We start from the raw sequence: 18,700 nt of genomic DNA, 5'->3' as shown, positions 1-18,700 counted from the left end.
ATCCCTACAGCTATCACCACTGTAAGTTGCTATTATCCCTCCATCAGGTGGAATCTGTGAACTTTTCCAAGGTTGTTTTAGCATCCAGGTACCTTGTCTTTGAGCACATATGTGGCTGATTGGCTGTTCACCTGGCAACACTCAGGATCTTCTTTACTATAGTGCTTCCCATCCACTGTTCCCTTCCTCATTTTCTCTTCAAAAAAGTGGTGGCGATGATTTCTGTTCTACCTACAGTAGTTGGGGAATGTAAGTCAGGTCATGAACGCGAATGTCTTTGGAAGTGCTAGATAAACACAAGGCATTATTAATTGTCTGAAATGAGAAATAAAATTTGAAATATTAGTTGTGTTGGGAGACATGGCAAGTGAGACATGTGTTGGATTTTTATAAATGATTGGCAATTTAAGGGGAAAAGTAAATATTTATATCACATCTTTTACTTTAGTCCAAAAAATGCACCCAGAGGGAGAATGGATAACTTTAAGATATTGAGTAACTATGGAAAATCTGGTAACAGCACTAATGACTGGAATGTTCCCACGATATCAGTCACGGTTTTTATGTTTTTTTTTTTTTTTTTTTTTTTTTTTTATTGCATAAACCAGCGAGCTAACAACAAACTGAAAGCTTTTCTTATACAAGGGAGAACTTAAGCTTTGAAAGATATCATGTTACCATATAGAGATGAAATAACCTACACCAGAGAAATAGCCCGGGAAAGGAAGTGTAGAGAGGGAAGAAAAAAACAAAAACAAAATGAACAACAACAACAAAACTGATTTCAAATGCTGGAGAATTAACAGGAAAAGAGGTTGAGACAAATGAGCTAAATTACCCAAGCAAATTCATTCAGCACTCTAGGCCTGCAAAGTCTTAAAGAAACTATAGGAATGTGAAAGGCAGCCAGGCTGCCTGTGTGGTTCTGTCACTAGAGTCATCATTAGGATGCTATGTGTTGTAATTGCAGAGTAAACTTTTGTGTGCTAGTTGAAAGAGCTTTGACCAACTATAGTTTTGAACCTATAGTCTAGTTGTCTGGGGACTTCTCACTATGGCTGGCTGACATATATTTGAGTGAAGTCTGTGTTTATGTGTCTGGAATGTTGCATTTTTCAATCTAAAGTCTTTTAATTAGTTTGATATGGCTATACATCTGAAAATGGTAAGAGGCAAAGCAGGGAAGAAAAAATGACGCTTTTCTGAACTAAATAAAACATTTAATATCGATTGAACAGACACACATAACAAGCAAAATATTCAAGGGTGTTGATTCTCATTAGGAAGTTATTTTTAGAGGGATTCATAAAAGAAAATATTTAAGTTTGAAATCGTAGACACGTGGTTTTAAAAATACACTTATTTTCCTACATGAAATCTTCAGAGAATTTGATGTTATTTGATGTAAGGGGTGGAGAACCTGTAAGCAGAAGGAGTTTTCAATTACAAACACGTGGAACTTCTGCTAGACACTATGCTCTAATTCTATCTTATAAATGAGATTGCCTCCAAACCAAATTTACTAACTAGATGTCTGTGTGTCAGATACAACAACGGCACATTTGTTAACCACAGTATCTCCAAAAGTATTGAATTGATTGCAAACATTTTAAAATTGAGAGATTTCACATTCTGGGGGGAAAAAAAAACAAAACTAAATTTTCAGAGAAAAAAATAAAAAATTGTACATCTGGCAACAGTGAACACACACCGTTACTTGGCAGCAAGTAAGTGGGCTCCATAGCAGCTGTCCTTTCAATGAGGTATCTATTCTCCTGATCCCTCAGATCTTCCTCACTCTCTCTTGGTCTTATATGATGTTGACTTCACTCCTTCAAGTTCCCTGACTGGCTTCTATTGTCATATGAGTATGGACTTTGCTTTTAATGGGGTCCTGACCACCTTTGACAAAATTTGACTTAAATCTCATGCTGTCATGTTAAAAATTCTATCATATAATGAGGGCTCAGTGAAGCTGCAGAGATAAGAACAAAATTTTATGTATCAATTACAATTGGCAGCCCAGCCAAAAGAGTTACTTAGTATTTTAATCATATCAATAGAGTTATTTCCTTAAGCAGAAATGAGAAGTTTAATTTAGATTACTTAATATACAACTATTTGTATGGACTAAAAGGACTAAAACAAAATCAAAGTTGAAATTAGATCAGCACTTAATAGTAAGAAAAAGGACCATTTAGACATAAGAAATGGAAACTATTAGAAATGGTGAGATGTAAATAAAGAAAACATTTTAGTAAAATACATTTTTAAAAATACCGATATCAAAATTTAGACAGAATAATCTTAAATAGTGTAGATTTAAAGACTGCCGTAATAACATTTCTAAATAAAATAAAGCAGATTTTTAGAAATGTAAAATTATCGCGTTATTTTTTCCCATTTGAACAAGATTTCTTGGATTAGATTGCTATTTAAGTTGAATTTGATAAAAATAAAATCCATAAATGCATGAAGAATATATTCATAACAATCTTGCACCTTGTGGAAAAAGTAGATGAAGTAGATAATATGATATTTTTTTATTGGGCCAATAAATAAAAGGCAATTCTCAAGCCCCAAATTCTCAAGTACATTTTAACTTTAAATGAACACACTCATGAACCATTTTATTGCAACATTTTCTTGTGGGAATATAGGTAAATGGCTGCAAGAATGTGAAAGTGAGTTATAAACTGTAGAGCTCTATTTAAAAATTCTTCATGTTCCTATCATACAGCTGGACCCATTGTGACTTCTGTGTGTCATAATTAACTTCTATCTTACAGAATTAAAATTAATTGCAAGAGAAACAATCAGTAAATATTTTATCACATGCGGGAAATAATTGAACCTATACTATGACAAAATTGTTGAATTAGCAGCAATGTTAATAAATACAATTATATGCTCATAATACTAATTTGCATAAGTATTATACAGTTAGACTTTCAGTTATACAATTGTATTTCTAGTAGCTAACATTTATTGAGTGCTAACTATGTGCCAGTAAGTACTTCACATGTATTAATTAATTTAATCCTCAACCAAGTCTAAGAGTTTGAAACCGTTATTTGCATTTTAAAGAAGGGGAAACTGAGACAGGAGATTTAAGTGACCTCATTGAGTTCACACAATTAGAAGGTGGCAGAGTTGGAATTTAAACCTAACCAGTCTGGGTTCCAAACCTGTGCTCGATTAGATGGAAAATCTCCACATAGGGGATGACTTGTTATGTTGATAAATTCATGTTCTACCTATCTTAAAAGGTGTGCTCTTGGCAAACTCCTTGTCTTTCTATGTCAGAGTTTGTTCTTGGAGACAAAAGCAAGTCCCTAGCTTTACAATAAATATTATGTAAGTTAATATATAGAAAGCATGTGCAAGTGCATATGGATTTAGGTGCTCAAGAACAGGGCGTCAGCTTTTGTCACTATTATAGTTTATGAACAATATTCACATGGTTTTAGTAACTACAGCAATCAGTTGGCAGTTAGCATAGCAATTTACATATAAAAAATTATTTACTTTTACAAGAAAAGTTGGGGAAATGTCAATGCCCTTTTTGTCTATAGGATCTTGTCTTTACTGCCAAAAGTAAAATAAATGTGTATGATGTTACTGAGTTTAAATAAAATACTGGCAAATACCTTTATTGTAGTTGAGCAAAACGTGGCTATTAGCTATTTAGAACACAGTCCTTTAAAATCTTGTTTTCTGTGGTAAGACACTACATTTTTTAAAACATACATTTTATTTGAATAATTATTTCATAGTCATTTTTGTAATCTTAAACATTTAATACAGTTAAATGAATTTTCCCCAAATAAAAATTAACTGTGAAATAAAATGTACCCAACTGTACATGATAAGAGTGCAACATTAGCCTTACAGATTTGCTCTAGGCCACAAAAATAATCAGTATAGCAGAGTATGGATGGCTGGGACAGGTGGGTTTTGCATGGTGGGTGGGGTGGGGAGAGACAGAGAGAGAGAGAGAGATAGAGAGAGAGAGAGAGAGAGAGAGAGAAAAGAAGGAGAAGGAGAAGAGAAGGGAGGGGAGGGGAGGGGAGGAAAGGAGAGAGCTATAGCCCAAAGGCATCCTTATATTACCATGATAGAATGCATATGCAGATTTGTGCGCCTTGTGATTAAGGACAAAAGGAACATGGGGCATGTAAGTAAAAACAAGAGTGCCAGTGAATGGGAAAGGAAGTTTCAAAATGTGTCAGCAGGCAACAGATATCTCAGACCAGGGACTGCTTTTCTACTTGATGCCATGTGGAAGGAACCCTCTCCACAGTGGATGTTATAATGGAGCAAATGGTAAAACATGAGTTGGATGAGTTTAAGTATACATGAAGAGAAAACATTGACCTGCTTAAATTTAATGGAGACTAATTCAGTTCAATAATCTCTCATCAGGTTGCATGAAATCATAAAAGTTATATTGCTGACACGTCTGATTATTACTCTTTTAAAAAGTACACCTGTCATGTCACTGGAAATCCTGAGTAAATCAAGTGTGAAACAATTATATCTAAAGAGAGTTTCGACATCCTATAAAATTTATTTGCAAAAATATATTGTTCCTATATACAAAGTAAAAAACAAAAACAAACAAACAAACAAAAAAAGAAACCCATTACTATTAGTTAACACAAATATATAATATACCTAGGCAGAAAACTAATCAAGGATGCAAGCATTATATAAAGAAAACTATGTGCTTTTACTGAAAGATTGAAAATGAAATAAATTTAAAAGAAGTCTATGCTTTTGTATAAGAAGACCATATAGCTAATCTTCCTAATTTAATGCCATTTCATTCAAATTAGAAATAATTTATGTCCACTTGAAAAAATGTCCTAAATATTATTTGGAAAAACAAAAAAACAAAACAAAAAAACAAACAAATAAACAGGTCATAAAAGCAAAGAAATTCTGAAAATGAGAGATAATGAGTGACGGGATGTCACTACAAACTATTGAAATATACTAAATGATAGCAATATTTGTCGTAGTGAGGAACGGGTTTCAGAGTACAAGAAGAATGCCCATGAAACAGAGAAGAAAGCTAAGATACAAAATCAAGTATGTGTGTAACATATGTCTATATCATAGATGACAATGATTAACTATCTGAAAAAAATAGTGAATCATTACTTTACTGCTGACATAGTAATTTTGAGATAGACATTAGAATTAAATGTCAAAAAATATTGCCCAGGAGAAGTAACAAAAACACGCTGGTGTTTTTAAAATTGTAAGATAAAAAGATTGTTTAATAGTATAATATCACAAATTAATAGATTGACATATTTAACCATATAAAATTTTTTTTCTCATTAGTAAAGCACAACACAAAACAAAAATCCCACCACAAAGCCAAAGACAAATTAAAAATGGAGAAATATTTGTTACAATTGTAATATATCTTGAGTAATCTAATATATAAGGAAGTCCTATATAGTCAAATGAAGACAAAATGAATACAATACAGAAAAATAGGAGAAAACTTATAAAAGAAAGTTCAACTTTCTTACTATGGAACATATTCATTTTGGGTTTATCAAATTAACAATTTTTAATGATGACAGCTATTTTGGTTTCAGAAAAAAAGTTTAAAACATTGCCAGGAGCAAGGTAAATTAATACCAACTTTCTGGAGCATAATAAAGTAATAACATTTCATAAGGCGGAAAAGAACATACTTATTGACCCAGTAATTCCATTATTTTTAAGGAAATAATCATACAGTTATATAAACAATTTTCATTATAATGTTGTTTATGATAATAAAAAACTCAGAAACAAACTAAATGTCCAACAATAGTGAAACAATAGTAAAATTCACACAACAGAATATCACTAAATGTGATATTGATCTTTTGACACCGAAATATGTGTGATACATTACTTTAAAAAACTTGCAAAAATTATGTATACACACAGACACACAGAGACTATATATATGCATACATACATACATATATATGCACTTGCATTTATACATAAGAGGAGTGATCAAACAATATGGTAAATGTTTAAATAAAAATAAATTATTACAGTAATACACATATTGCCTTTAATCCTCCTGAAAATACTGCTCCTCACTTTGAACACCCTCATCCCATCGTTCTTGCCACTTTCTGAAGCAGTTTTGGAAGTCCTCTTTTGTAAGTGTCTTTAGTTGTGCTGTCGTGGCTGCTTCAATGTCCTGAATTGATTCAAAACGTTTACCTTTCATGGTCATTTTGACTTTGGGGAAGAGCCAGAAGTTGCAAGGTGCCATTATAGTGAAAACACACAGTAATGTTTTTATTTGACAGAAATTGCCTTACAGAAGCAATGTGTAACACAGAGCATTGCCATGATGGAGGGTGATTTATGGCACACTCTAAAACACACCTTCTGTCAACCATAGCTCACACCCTACTGACTACACTGAACTAGTTGAAACTTGTCACACATTGTTACTAAGGTTCCCATATTGAAGACCCCTGCCTTTCCATTGGATGGCACTTGGCAGCAGCATTCACCACATTTTGTGATCACAGTGGGAAAGGCTCCATGTCACACATCACTTCTGGTATGGCAATTTCTGTCAAATAAAAAAAAAAAAAAATAGGGTGTGTCCTTATCCACCTTATTCACTAGATCTCTCACGCTGCGACTTCTGGCTCTTCCCCAAAATCAAAATGGTTCAGGATATCAATCAAGGCAGCCATGACAACGCAACTAAAGACACTCAAGAAAGAGGATTTCCAAAACTGCTTTAGAATGTGGCAAGAATGATGAGTTAAGTGTGTTAGAAGTGAGGGGGAGTATTTTCAAGGGGATTAATGGAAATGTGTCTTTTACTGTAATATTTTATTTAAACATTCACCATATGTTTTGATCAAACCTCATACATACATACATCCACACATAAGAGATGTTTAAACCTCACATAGGCAAATATGTATATATATGTGTATATATATACATATACATATGTATATATAAATTTATTTGTATATATACAAATTAATTTATTTGTATATGCATACATACATACATACTTTATATGTATATACATGTGTACTATATATAGTCTTTTATTTATCATATATATATATATGAGGTCAGACAATTAAGTTTGGAAACTTGTTGTAAAAATGTTGCTAACCTTTTTTGAGATCAGAGGGATTATTAATTATAAATTTCTACCAACTGGACAAACAGTTAACCAAGTATACTGTTTGGAAGTGCTGAAAAGGCTGCGTGAAATAGTAACATGACCTGAACTTTTCGCCAACAATTCATGGCTCTTGCATCATGAAAATGCACCAGCTCACAAGGCACTGTCTGTGAGGGAGTTTTTAGCCAGTAAACAAATAACTGTATTGGAACACCCTCACTACTCACCTGATATGGCCCCCAATGACTTCTTTCATTACCTGAAAAGAAAGGCAATATTGAAAGGAAGACATTTTGATGACATTCAGGGCATCAAGGGTAATACGATGACAGCTCTGATGGCCCTTCCAAAAAATAATTCCAAAATTGCTTTGAAGGGTGAACTAGGTGCTGGCATCGGTGCATAGCTTCCCAAGTGGAGTACTTCAAAGGTGACCGTAGTGATATTCAGCAATGAGGTGTGTAGAACTTTTTCTAGGCTTAGTTTGCGAACTTGTCAGAACTTGTATTAATTTATCTGTGTATATGTATGCATATATTCCCAAATGTATAGACCATAGTTAACCTTTATTATCTCTATATGGTTGAAATAGTGATGACTTTTATATCTTCCTTTTGCTTATGTATATCTTTAAACTTTTTATAATATGTATACTGCTATATAATTAAATAAATAATGCAAAAAATTTGCTTATCTTAAGTTAGTAACTAACATCTTGGTTCTTTGACATATGTGATTAGTGCAACTCTGATTCGATTTTGTGCTTCGTGAAAAGAAAAGTTCATTCCTCATATTAATCAACTGTTGCATTAATCTCCGGCAATAGTTGGGTATGTTAAGCTATACTATCAGTTGTGATTCGGTGGAAGGTAACTATTTTCCCAGTTGGTGTGTCCCTAAAAACCATGTATTATAACTGGGCTGTGTTTCATTCACTTTCTTCAATAAGGTAAGATTTGAAAACCAGGAAAGGAGAGTTTAAGATTGACACAAATTCCCAGTAATGAAGTGCAATAAGATTTCCGCCCCCCCCCCAAATTACAATAAGTAGTGCTCTCGGGATTTATCTTAAATTCTTGGTAAATATTCTCCATACCGTCTTTCTTAGACTGCAGCACTTGTCATCCTTGCCTAGTGGGAACCATAATTTGCTTTAAATTGCCAAAGTGCTCATTATGGACTGCTTAGTAGCTAGAATTTGTACATAATATTTGAAAATCAACCTTAATTTTTCTGCCAGAGATGAATGCTTGGATTCCACAGTAAACATAATCAGAGATTTACAGAAACCTAGAGAACTCTGTTTATTATACTTGCCTGGAATAGCTACAGAAAAGGTCAGAGGTCCAACATCTTCATGCAGAGACAGATCATGTTCTAGCTGGGTCTGAGGAGTTAAAAACAGTAGGTGATGCTTTAATGAATGGCTTATCATGTGAAACACACTATGTGATAATAGCAGTGTTGGTAAGACAAGAAGGGAGTTTTTTTTTTTCTTTCTTTCTTTTTAGTAAGGGTTTAGTTAGTTTGGAATTGCTTTAATGCTTACATGTCAATAGTAGCAGACAAAATGTTTCACTGAAAAACTATTAAATTCTGCAGAGTCCTAAATAACATATTTCATAAACTGGACTGGAATTTCCATTTCATATTATTTTATTATTTTTATTTTCTCAAAAGCTAACATTTTAAAAATTTAAATACCTGGGTTGGAATAATTTTGATTTGTTGAATTATGATTTTTATTTAGTCTTTTCTGTCTGAGTTGGCTGTAAGTAAAGAAAACAGAACAGAGGCCTCAGGAGGCAGGCATTTTATTGTAAAAGGTAGTGTTACAGTACAAGAGAACTTGGTTGAATGACAACAGGGATATGCAAAGGCATCTTCTTTTTTGTGCGAATGCCTTTTTCACAATGCAGTGAACCAATGAGAAGATTTAGCTTAGCAAATCCTCCGGATCTCAGCACACTCTCCTCTCATTCAGTCAGCAAAACAAGAATTGGCTTAATGGCTAAGGAACAATTGTGGACTACGTTCCTCTCAAACTTTAATGTGCATATGAACAATGCAGAGATTCTGATTAAGTAGGTCTGCGATTCTGCATTTCTAACGAGCTCCCATGATGGTGATGATTCTGGTCACCAGATCAATCCTGTGGAGCAAGGTGTGTGCAAGTGAACAAAAAATGAATAATTGAAAAGATAACTTCATAGAACTGTAGATCAAAGGAACAGAATGCAATAAGAAAATAGAGATCTTAATATAATAAGAATTTAGTAACTGATAAAAGTGGGTGTTTAAATCAATGAGGAAAGAAGGACCTAGTCCATCTGTGCTGAGGAAATTGATTAGGTCTTTGAAGCAAAGAAAATCACATTACTGTTTCACCCCAATCCCAAAGTCACTGCCGAGTGTCTTGATATTTTGTGTAAAATTCAATACTATAAAATAAGTCAAAGTACATAACCATAAAATAAGTATAAACTAAGAAAAGGGAGGATCATTTTAAGCATAGAACAGGCAGAACTCTAAGAGGGAAATATTGATACATTTGACAACGTACATATAAAGCTTTTTTATACTAAAATAGTTAAAAGGTAAATAATAATCTAGGAGTATATTTGCAAAGCATAAAGTCCCTAGTAAAAACATATTCTTAAAATTTTCTATCTTCTGATCCAGTAATTATACATGTTTTGGGAAAATATTAACATACGCATAGAGATGTTTTCATATAGATATTAACCACAGCATAAATGATAGTATTAAAGAAAAGAAAACACCCAAATTAAACAATCAGGAATGAGCTATAAAATCTAGACTATGAAATACTATGAAAATATTGAGTGAGAGTTTAAAGGAACATTTAATATTATAGGGAATTTTCATGATTTATTTTTTAAGTGTGAAATTATCTAATTTTATTAAATGTATGTGTGTATATATATATATATATATGTATACATATGTATATATGTATATATGTATATACACACATATATATAACATGTAATGAAATTACACATATGTGTGGATTAATAGATAGATAGCTATAAGCATATACATATCCACACGAAGGAAGGAAACATTCAAAACGAGTTTTCAGCGATTATTTTTCTCTGATTCTTGGGGTTACAGGTAATGTTTATTTTATTCTTTATACCCTTCTATATATCCAAATTTCCCGCAACAAAATTCATTGTTTTTATAATCATCAGAGACTACAGTAATTATGTTTTTCAATAAAGAAGGTCTGTGGGTCCAGGAATAATGTCTTTTTCATGCCACCATAATTTTAGTCCTGACAAAGCCCAGATCAGAGAAGGCCCGGAGCATCCTGTGTTCTCGCAGCCCCTTTTCTGACCCCTAAATAATGCAAAAGGGACTCCCAGGGGAAAGACGGAGTCCAGATTCTTCCTCGGGTTTAATTCATCAGTTGTAAGCCATTATTAAGCATCTATGATATATATCTAGCATTTTGTTAATACATCCGTTTGTAAGAATATCCTAATGAGTTAGTGTGAAAACTATGTATATATGTTTAGATAATAAGTATTTTTCTTTGCAGCCACATTTCCACTTTGAGATGTTTCTACTTTGCCTATCTAAACACACAGGTGTGTCAAAGAAATAATAGGTTTGATTTAAAGAATATACAACCTATAGTGGCCACAGTACATTTATTATATGCAGTATTCATAAATCCTTCACGAAATAGGTATCATTTTCTCCCATTGTATCGATGCAGCATTAAGATGTTCAGAATCATAGACGAAATAACTCTGTCTAGGGCTAGAGCCAATATTCTTTCCTTTATGTTACATACCCTTCTTCAGAATTTTTACTTGATAACCAAAGAGACACAAGAAAAAAAAAGATACACAAAAAAAAGATAAACCATCCAATGCTATTGCATGTCATGGATTTGCAATGAGGTGCTTGGTCTCTGTAGCTTTCAGAGACAGTTTGTTCTGATCTGTAAGCCTGACGTTTCTCTGTCTGGACCATAAGTAGAGAGTGGACATTAACCAAGTTATATCAAGTCTGTTTTATGGCTATGGATATCCTCTGGGGAAAGTGCCCAGTGAGGTCTGTGAGCATCAGTCATTGATAAAACTTCTCATACACTTTAGAGAACTAGTAAACAAACGAGAGAACACATTGTAAGTGAGGAAACAAATCTCTACATGGCATCCTGATTATTTAAAAAGAGTTTAAAGAGGTCATGGAATATGTTTCCCTAATGGGCCAGTATTTCTGCTCCAGATTATAAGGAAACAGATGTGTAGCAGTAGCTCATATAACCTGACTATATATGAGCTCAGACAATTAAGTTCGCAAACTCATCCTAGAAAAATTGCTACATACCTCACTGCTGAGTATCACTACGGTCACCTTCAAAGTACTCCCCTTGGAAAGCCATGTACTGATGCCAGTGCCTAGTCCATCCTTCAAAGCAATTTTTGAACTCTCTTTCTGGAATGGCGATCAGAGCAGTCGTCGTATTCCCTTGATGTCCTGAATGTCATCCAAATGTATTCCTTTTAATATTTGTTTAATGTTTGGGTAAAGAAAGAAGTAATTGGGGGCCAGATCAGGTAAGTAGGGAAGGTATTCCAGTACAGTTATTTATTAGTTTACTGGCTAAACACCCCCTCAGAGACAGAGCCATGTGAACTGGTGCATTGTTGGGATGCAAGAGCCAAGAATAGTGGGCAAAAAGTTGAGGTCGTCTAACTCTTTCATGCAGCCTTTCCAGCACTTCCAAGTAGTAAACTTGGTTAACTGTTTGTCCAGCTAGTACAACTTCATAGTGAGTGAATAATCCCTCTGGTATCAAAAAAAGTTAGCAGCATCATTGCAAGAAGTTTGCTAACTTAATTGTCAGACCTCCTGTTTTTGCTCCTGCCTCCACTGCTTTTCACCAAACAGTAGAGAATAGATTTTTTAAATGCCACTCCAGAAAAGAACCAGCATTTGTTATTCATTTTAACGTGGTCAAAATGTCACCCTTGAAAAATAGTGTTGGAAGAGTTGAAATGGGCCCAACACTGTCCTCCCTGAGCCATGAGACTCAGTCATTTTCCTAACCTCCTTCAGCACAGCCAGAACACCTGTGTGTCTCTTGTTCCTGCCCAGGAATGCTGCTGCTGGTCAGGGTTCTGCCCACCTGCTTCAGCAAGAACATATTCTATTGGTCTAGGGTGCTCTTAGAGCTCTTCTGTGCTTTGCTTCTTGGAACAAAATCTAAATTTTGTTTATATCTGTAAATCTTCCTGCTGTTTTCGCTGACCTGTCACTAACTCGTCTGAAATCTTAAACCCTTCCATCTCAGCCCCACCAACTCAGACCAAGGCAACATTTGACCCACTAATTTCAGTATCTTGCATGTTGAAAAGAAAAATTACCCTTTCTAAAAACATTTTCGTTGTGCAATTTTTGTACTTCAAAAAATCCTAAAGTGGATCATTTGATTAAATTTGATTTATATCAATAATATATTTTATAGTAAGGATATATTATATATAAGGATACATTCACCAATATATAATAATATAGCATTATCAAATATAATGCAACATGTATTGTCTAATAATTTATTAATTTTAATAATATTTAATCAATTTTATTAATAGTAAACTAATTTACATCACAACCAGAGTAGGACAGCAGGTATACTCCTAAAGGAATCAGTATAATGTGATGGTTAAGGAGGCAAGTTCTAGGGTTAGAAATATTATTTTTAAATACTAATCTGTTATTTATTTGCAGTGTGACTTTTGCAAGTTATTTAACTTTGCTGTTTGTTTAACTTATTTATAAATGGATATAACAATAGTAGCTATCTCAAAGCTTTGTTAGAAGGATTAAATGAAAAATGATACTGTGTTTGACATAATAATCTCAAATAATGTGAGCAACTGTTCTTAATGTCTTAGTTCTCACGCATTACACTAGATTTCTAGGGAGACACACAAAAAATAAGATATGGACTTCTACTCAGAGGAATGTAAATTCTGTCAGAAGACACAAAAACATAAGCAGATGCTTTCCACACAGTATGGCGAGTGCTGTGCTAGAGCAGGACTTGGGTCTGGAAAGCTTAGATGATTCAAACTGGGCCCTGCCTCAGGCCAGGGCAGCGTCCCTGGAGGAGAGGACACCTCCCGTGAGACTTAAAATAGGCTTTCGTGAAACAAGTAAGGGGTTCTGGAACATGTGAAGGCGTATGAAGTAAATGCCTAAGACTTGGGGATTGGATGTGAGAGGTAAGAGAGTCTCAGATTTTGAATTGGCCAATTATACGGTGATGGTGGTGATAATGCTCAACGTGGGGTTATTAGAGGAGATCTCTGAGGGGGAAGATACATTTTTCTACAGTTTTGGACATGATAATTTAGTTCAGCATATAATAGATCCAATTAAGTGTACCTGTGGGGCATTTAGATTCAAAATATTAGAATTCAATATTAGAACTGTAAATTTGACAATATTCAGAATATAAGCAGGAGTTGAAACCAAAAGAGCAGATGAGATTTTACATGAAACAGTGGATGAGGGATAAAATGTTGGGCAAAAAACAGGTTTTGATGGAGCAGAGTTTCTCAACTTCAGCACTACTGACATCTTTGCTGAATAATTTTTTGTTGTGAGAGGCTGTCCTGTGCAATGCATTATATTTGAATCTTCCTGTCCTCTACCCACTAGACTCCAGTTGCCCACCCTGCCAGTTCTGGTTGTAAACAAAATGTCTCCACACATTGCCAAATGTCCCCAGGAGACAAATCACCTCCAGTTTAGAACCACTGAAACAACAAAGAACTGTGAAACAGACTTTCAGTATGGTAGAAAGAGAAGTATTGAAATGTTTCATGAAAACTAAATGGGTCAATACTTTTAAAATAGATATTCATTCATTTCATTTGTTTTTAAAGAGAGGAAGGTTAAAATCTAGATACGATCCTGAAAATCATTCATTAGGTATGACAATATGAATGTCTGTGATGGGATTTATCACAGTAAATTCAGATGGGGATGGAAGCCAATTTATAACAGAAAAATGGAATGCTTGAATTAAAAGAGAAAAATTTGAGATAGCAAAAGAGGAATAATCTTTTATGAAGTTTAACTAAGATGGAAAAGTAGAGGTGTAAAGCATCTGTCAATGAGGACACAAGGACAGAGTGCGATTCAATTTAGTAAGAGAGAGGATGGATAAGTTGAGAGTAAAGAGGGAAACTAATATAGCAAAGTCTGAAAAGGCATACGATCGAATCATTATGTGGAGAGATGGACCTAGAGTACATTATCCTTTCTTGAAGCTTAGAGAAAAATATTACTTAAGTGTTAGTTATCTTTTACTTCATAACAAATTTGTACCAAAACTTAATGGGTTGTCATAACAATATTGGTTCTTTCTCATTTTCTGTACTTTAGAATCCAGGTGCATTTTAGCTGGGTCATCTGTTTTAGGTTCTCTCACAGGCTACAGTCAAGGTGTGGGCAACCTTCAAGCATCCACTGGGGAAAGGTGTGTTTTCAAGCTTGCTCACGTGATTGTTGGCAAGTCAGTTCCTTCTGAGCTCTTATACGGAGGACCTCACTTTCTTGCCTGTTGGCCAAAGGTTCCCCTTAGTTCCCCTGTGGGTCTCTCTATAGGACAGTTTATAATAATGGCAATTTGTTTCATCAGAATGAGCAAGCCAAGGGGGGTTGAGGGAGGGAGAGAGAGAGAGAGCGAGAGAGATTGAGAGAGAGAATTCTAAATTTTCTGTAATCTACGAGTAAGAGTAAGAAGTGACATCCCATCACTTTTGCCATGTTCTATTATTCCTTAGAGACAAGGCAAGTCATTAGACACTAGGGGAGGGGTATACATAAGGGCCTGAATGCTATGAGGTATGCATCCTTAGAAACCATTCCAGGCATGTCCTCAAACAGTATGGAAATACAAACATATTTGTAAATAGTGGGGTGCGTAAAAGTTGAAGTAGTTTACATATGATGACCTCAGATTTATCCATTGTGTCACTCTGAGAGTTACAGAGACAGTGTTGACTAGAAGTCTGAGGAAAGATATGAACATTTGGAATACCTGCTCAGAAAAATAGGAAAAATATTGACCAAGAAAAAGAATAAGTAGAGCTTGAAAATGTGGAGAGATCAGCTAAGATCAAGATCCACACATTTATTTGAGTTTTAAGGTTTCCTGTAGCAGGACTCATCCAAATACAGCAAAAGGAAAATACTGATTTTAAAATCCATTCATGTCTGGGATTTATTTCTTGGGCTGTATAGAAGAATAAATATCCAGGACATTGAGAGTTGGTGAGAGGGTCTTTCTAGTTTGGCAGACCAGAGTCTAGATAAGAAGTGAGTGGAAAGATCAACAAAGGAAATAGCACAACCAAGAGAGTTTAAAGCTCTATGTGATAGAAGACCAATTATTGGAGAAGTGAAAGTGAGAGGGGACATGATACATAGAGTTCATGGCCAAAGACAAGAATGCAGGTGTTCCAGAAGCTTGACCTTCAGTAAAGTGGTACTGAAAATCAGTGGTGGGAGGACGGCTAGAAATTGTGAATGCATTTAATGAATCAGATTGAGGGGAATGCAGTCTTAGAATAGAGAACATATTAGGAAACTCGCTAAATGTAAATTCTTTTAGTAACTGAGAGTCAATTTGATAGACTGGAAAGTACCACATAGAATCATGTATTTTTAAGATGTTGATGAACAGGGTTGATTTTATTTTTTTCATTAACGATTGGGTGTTAGTGTGGAAATCACCGTACATTTCTGGGGCACTATTCTGGCCCCTCATCTTACCAGCCTGTTTACAAACTTTTGGTAAGTCCCATAATCTAGTTCTCATTTCACCTGCCTGTATAATGGGAATTATACTTACCTTACAGAAAGATAGCAATCACACCTGTAAATCATACAGAACATGGTAGACCATCAATTTATGGTGAGATTCTTATTATTCATTTATTGAAAACAAGTATAATTTTGAGTTAGGGTAAAACAATCCCAAACATTTAGTTGAAGAAAACAATTTGGAAAATGTATTTTAATTTACAATTTTATATTACTAATATAGTCTTCTATGATGCTACCAATTATTTCTATTTGATGTAGAAATAAACACTCTTATCTCAAGTCTTCTACAAAATGTTTACAGATTGTTTATTTGATCATTCAGGTTGAAGTGCCCTTAGACTTGAACCAGCTGGATGTGGAGACAGTTAATAAGCTGAGAAAAACTTATTGAAAATGGGAGGGAGAAAAATCTCTCCATATTTTATTGTGACAATCTGACATAGTATACACCCTTACTTACCCTTCAGTATCAAACCCATCTTTGAAAGAAACTTACTGCCTTTGGCCAGCTTTGCTTTTGAAAATACAGCTTTGGATTCTTCCCTGATTTTTTAAGGTTTTAATATTTTATTCTGCACCAAATTCATTTCCTCCCTGTATGTCCCTAGCACTTTCTGATCTGCTGCCCCAGCGCTGGAGCTTAGGGAAGTGAGTCTGTCAGTGACTAAGTCCATGCTCAGGCCCTTTAGGAGGAACATCTCAGACTCCAGCCGCCCTGGCCTTACTCAGTCACAATTTTCACTGGTTTTTACAGCCAGAATATATGAGAAATTCTGTTCCTGGCACTGGAATCTTGGGCTGGGGAGCCTAGTGTAGGGCCAGGACCTCTCACTCTTTAGGGGGATCCTCTGCAGCTGAGATATTCCTCCAGATTTTTAAAAACCACATGTGGTTGGTGACCAGCCCGTTCCACATTCCATCTCTCCTAACAGTCTCGAGGCGGCTTCTTCTGTATGTCCTTAGTTATAGGGCTTCTGTTCAGCTAGACTTCAGGTGATTCTCAGTGATGGTTGTTCTGTAGTTTAATTGTAATTTTGATGTGGTTATGAGAGGAGGCAAGCACAGTGTTTACCTACTCTGCCAACTTGACTGGAATTCTTTATCCATACCTTTAAACAAATATATTAAACATATATCTATATATATATGAGTATAATGAGTATAATTTAATTTTCGTTATATATAATGAGTATAATTTATTTTTTATTATATATAATATATTATATATTATAATTATATATATATATATATATATATATATATATATATATATATATATATATAATGAAAATTAAATTATGCTCATTATACAAATACCTGGCTTGTACTTTTACAATATCAAAAACATTTATAATTTTAAGATAGGTGTAAGATTTATGGAAGGGAGATGCACAAATGTGAAAGGATTCTTTTCTCCTAATTTTTCACATATGGAACATTATCCATGCTTTATACTAAACTTGAGGGTGTGAAAATGAGTAGAGAGGAAGTTAAATCAAAAAAGCCCAGGACAATTGCTCCCAGAGAAACCAAATTTTAATCACTACTTTCTAGCTGTATGATTTTAAGTTACAGGTAATTTAACCCAAGATAGGAGGTAACTTCTGGTTCTAAATTTCCATAAACTAAAATGAAGATAATCATATTTAGATAATAGTAGGTCTGAATGAATTAAATGTCATGATTTGTGTAAGGTATATGGTAGGTACTTATTGAAAGATAATTGTTTTTAATTTTCTATTGATGTGTGTCAAAGCACTCAAGAAATTAGGTACATAAAGCAATTATTTTTATTATGCTCATGATTCTGTGGATCAGGAATCCAGGTAGGCACAGAGAGAACAGCTTGTTTCTGCTCCAAAATGCCCGAGGTCTAAATTTAAGTGATTTGAACAAGTGAAGACGATTATGATAACTTGACTAGGACCACATATAAACACTCAGTTCTGGCTGTTTGCTTATTTCTTCAGTTGTTCTCTGCATGGTTTGGCCAGGACTGAAATATCCTACATTTCTTTTTAACTCACATGTCTGGTACCTGGGCCTGGATGGCCAGAACAGATCTAGACTGGCTAGGCTCCTCTCAATCTCTCTCTCTCTCTCTCTCTTTCTCTCTCTTCCTGCCTCTTCTATGTGGCTATATTGGGCTTCCTCACAGCATGGTGATCTAAGGATAACCAGACATTTTATAGAGCACCTGGCTTCCTCCAGAGTGAATATTCCAAGAGGGCAATGCACATGTTGAAATCTTAAGACCTAGTTTCAGCAGACTTGCAGCATCATTTCTGCCAGTCACTGGCTCAGCTCTGCTTCTGTAAGAGGGACCTCTTGATGAGAGGAGTGGAATACATGTCTAAGGAGAGGTAGAATTATTTGGGGTCCTCTTTTGAGACTAGCTACTGATCTAATAAAGTTATATATGATAGTCCTTTCCTTTTTTTTTTTTCTATTTTTAAGGAATACATGTATGTACATATGTATGTATGTGTGTATATATATTTACATCATATATAATATTTATATTATATACAATGTAATATAAATTATATATTTGAATAAAATAAATATATTACTTTAATAAAAAATATAAATATGTTATACATGATATAAATTACATAATTATAAATATATTTA

The sequence above is a fragment of the Rhinolophus ferrumequinum genome, chromosome 8 (assembly GCF_004115265.2).
Source record: "Rhinolophus ferrumequinum isolate MPI-CBG mRhiFer1 chromosome 8, mRhiFer1_v1.p, whole genome shotgun sequence".
In the NCBI taxonomy this organism is placed as follows: domain Eukaryota; kingdom Metazoa; phylum Chordata; class Mammalia; order Chiroptera; family Rhinolophidae; genus Rhinolophus; species Rhinolophus ferrumequinum.
The sequence above is the reverse complement of the archived record's forward strand: the minus strand, read 5'-3'. Positions refer to the sequence as shown.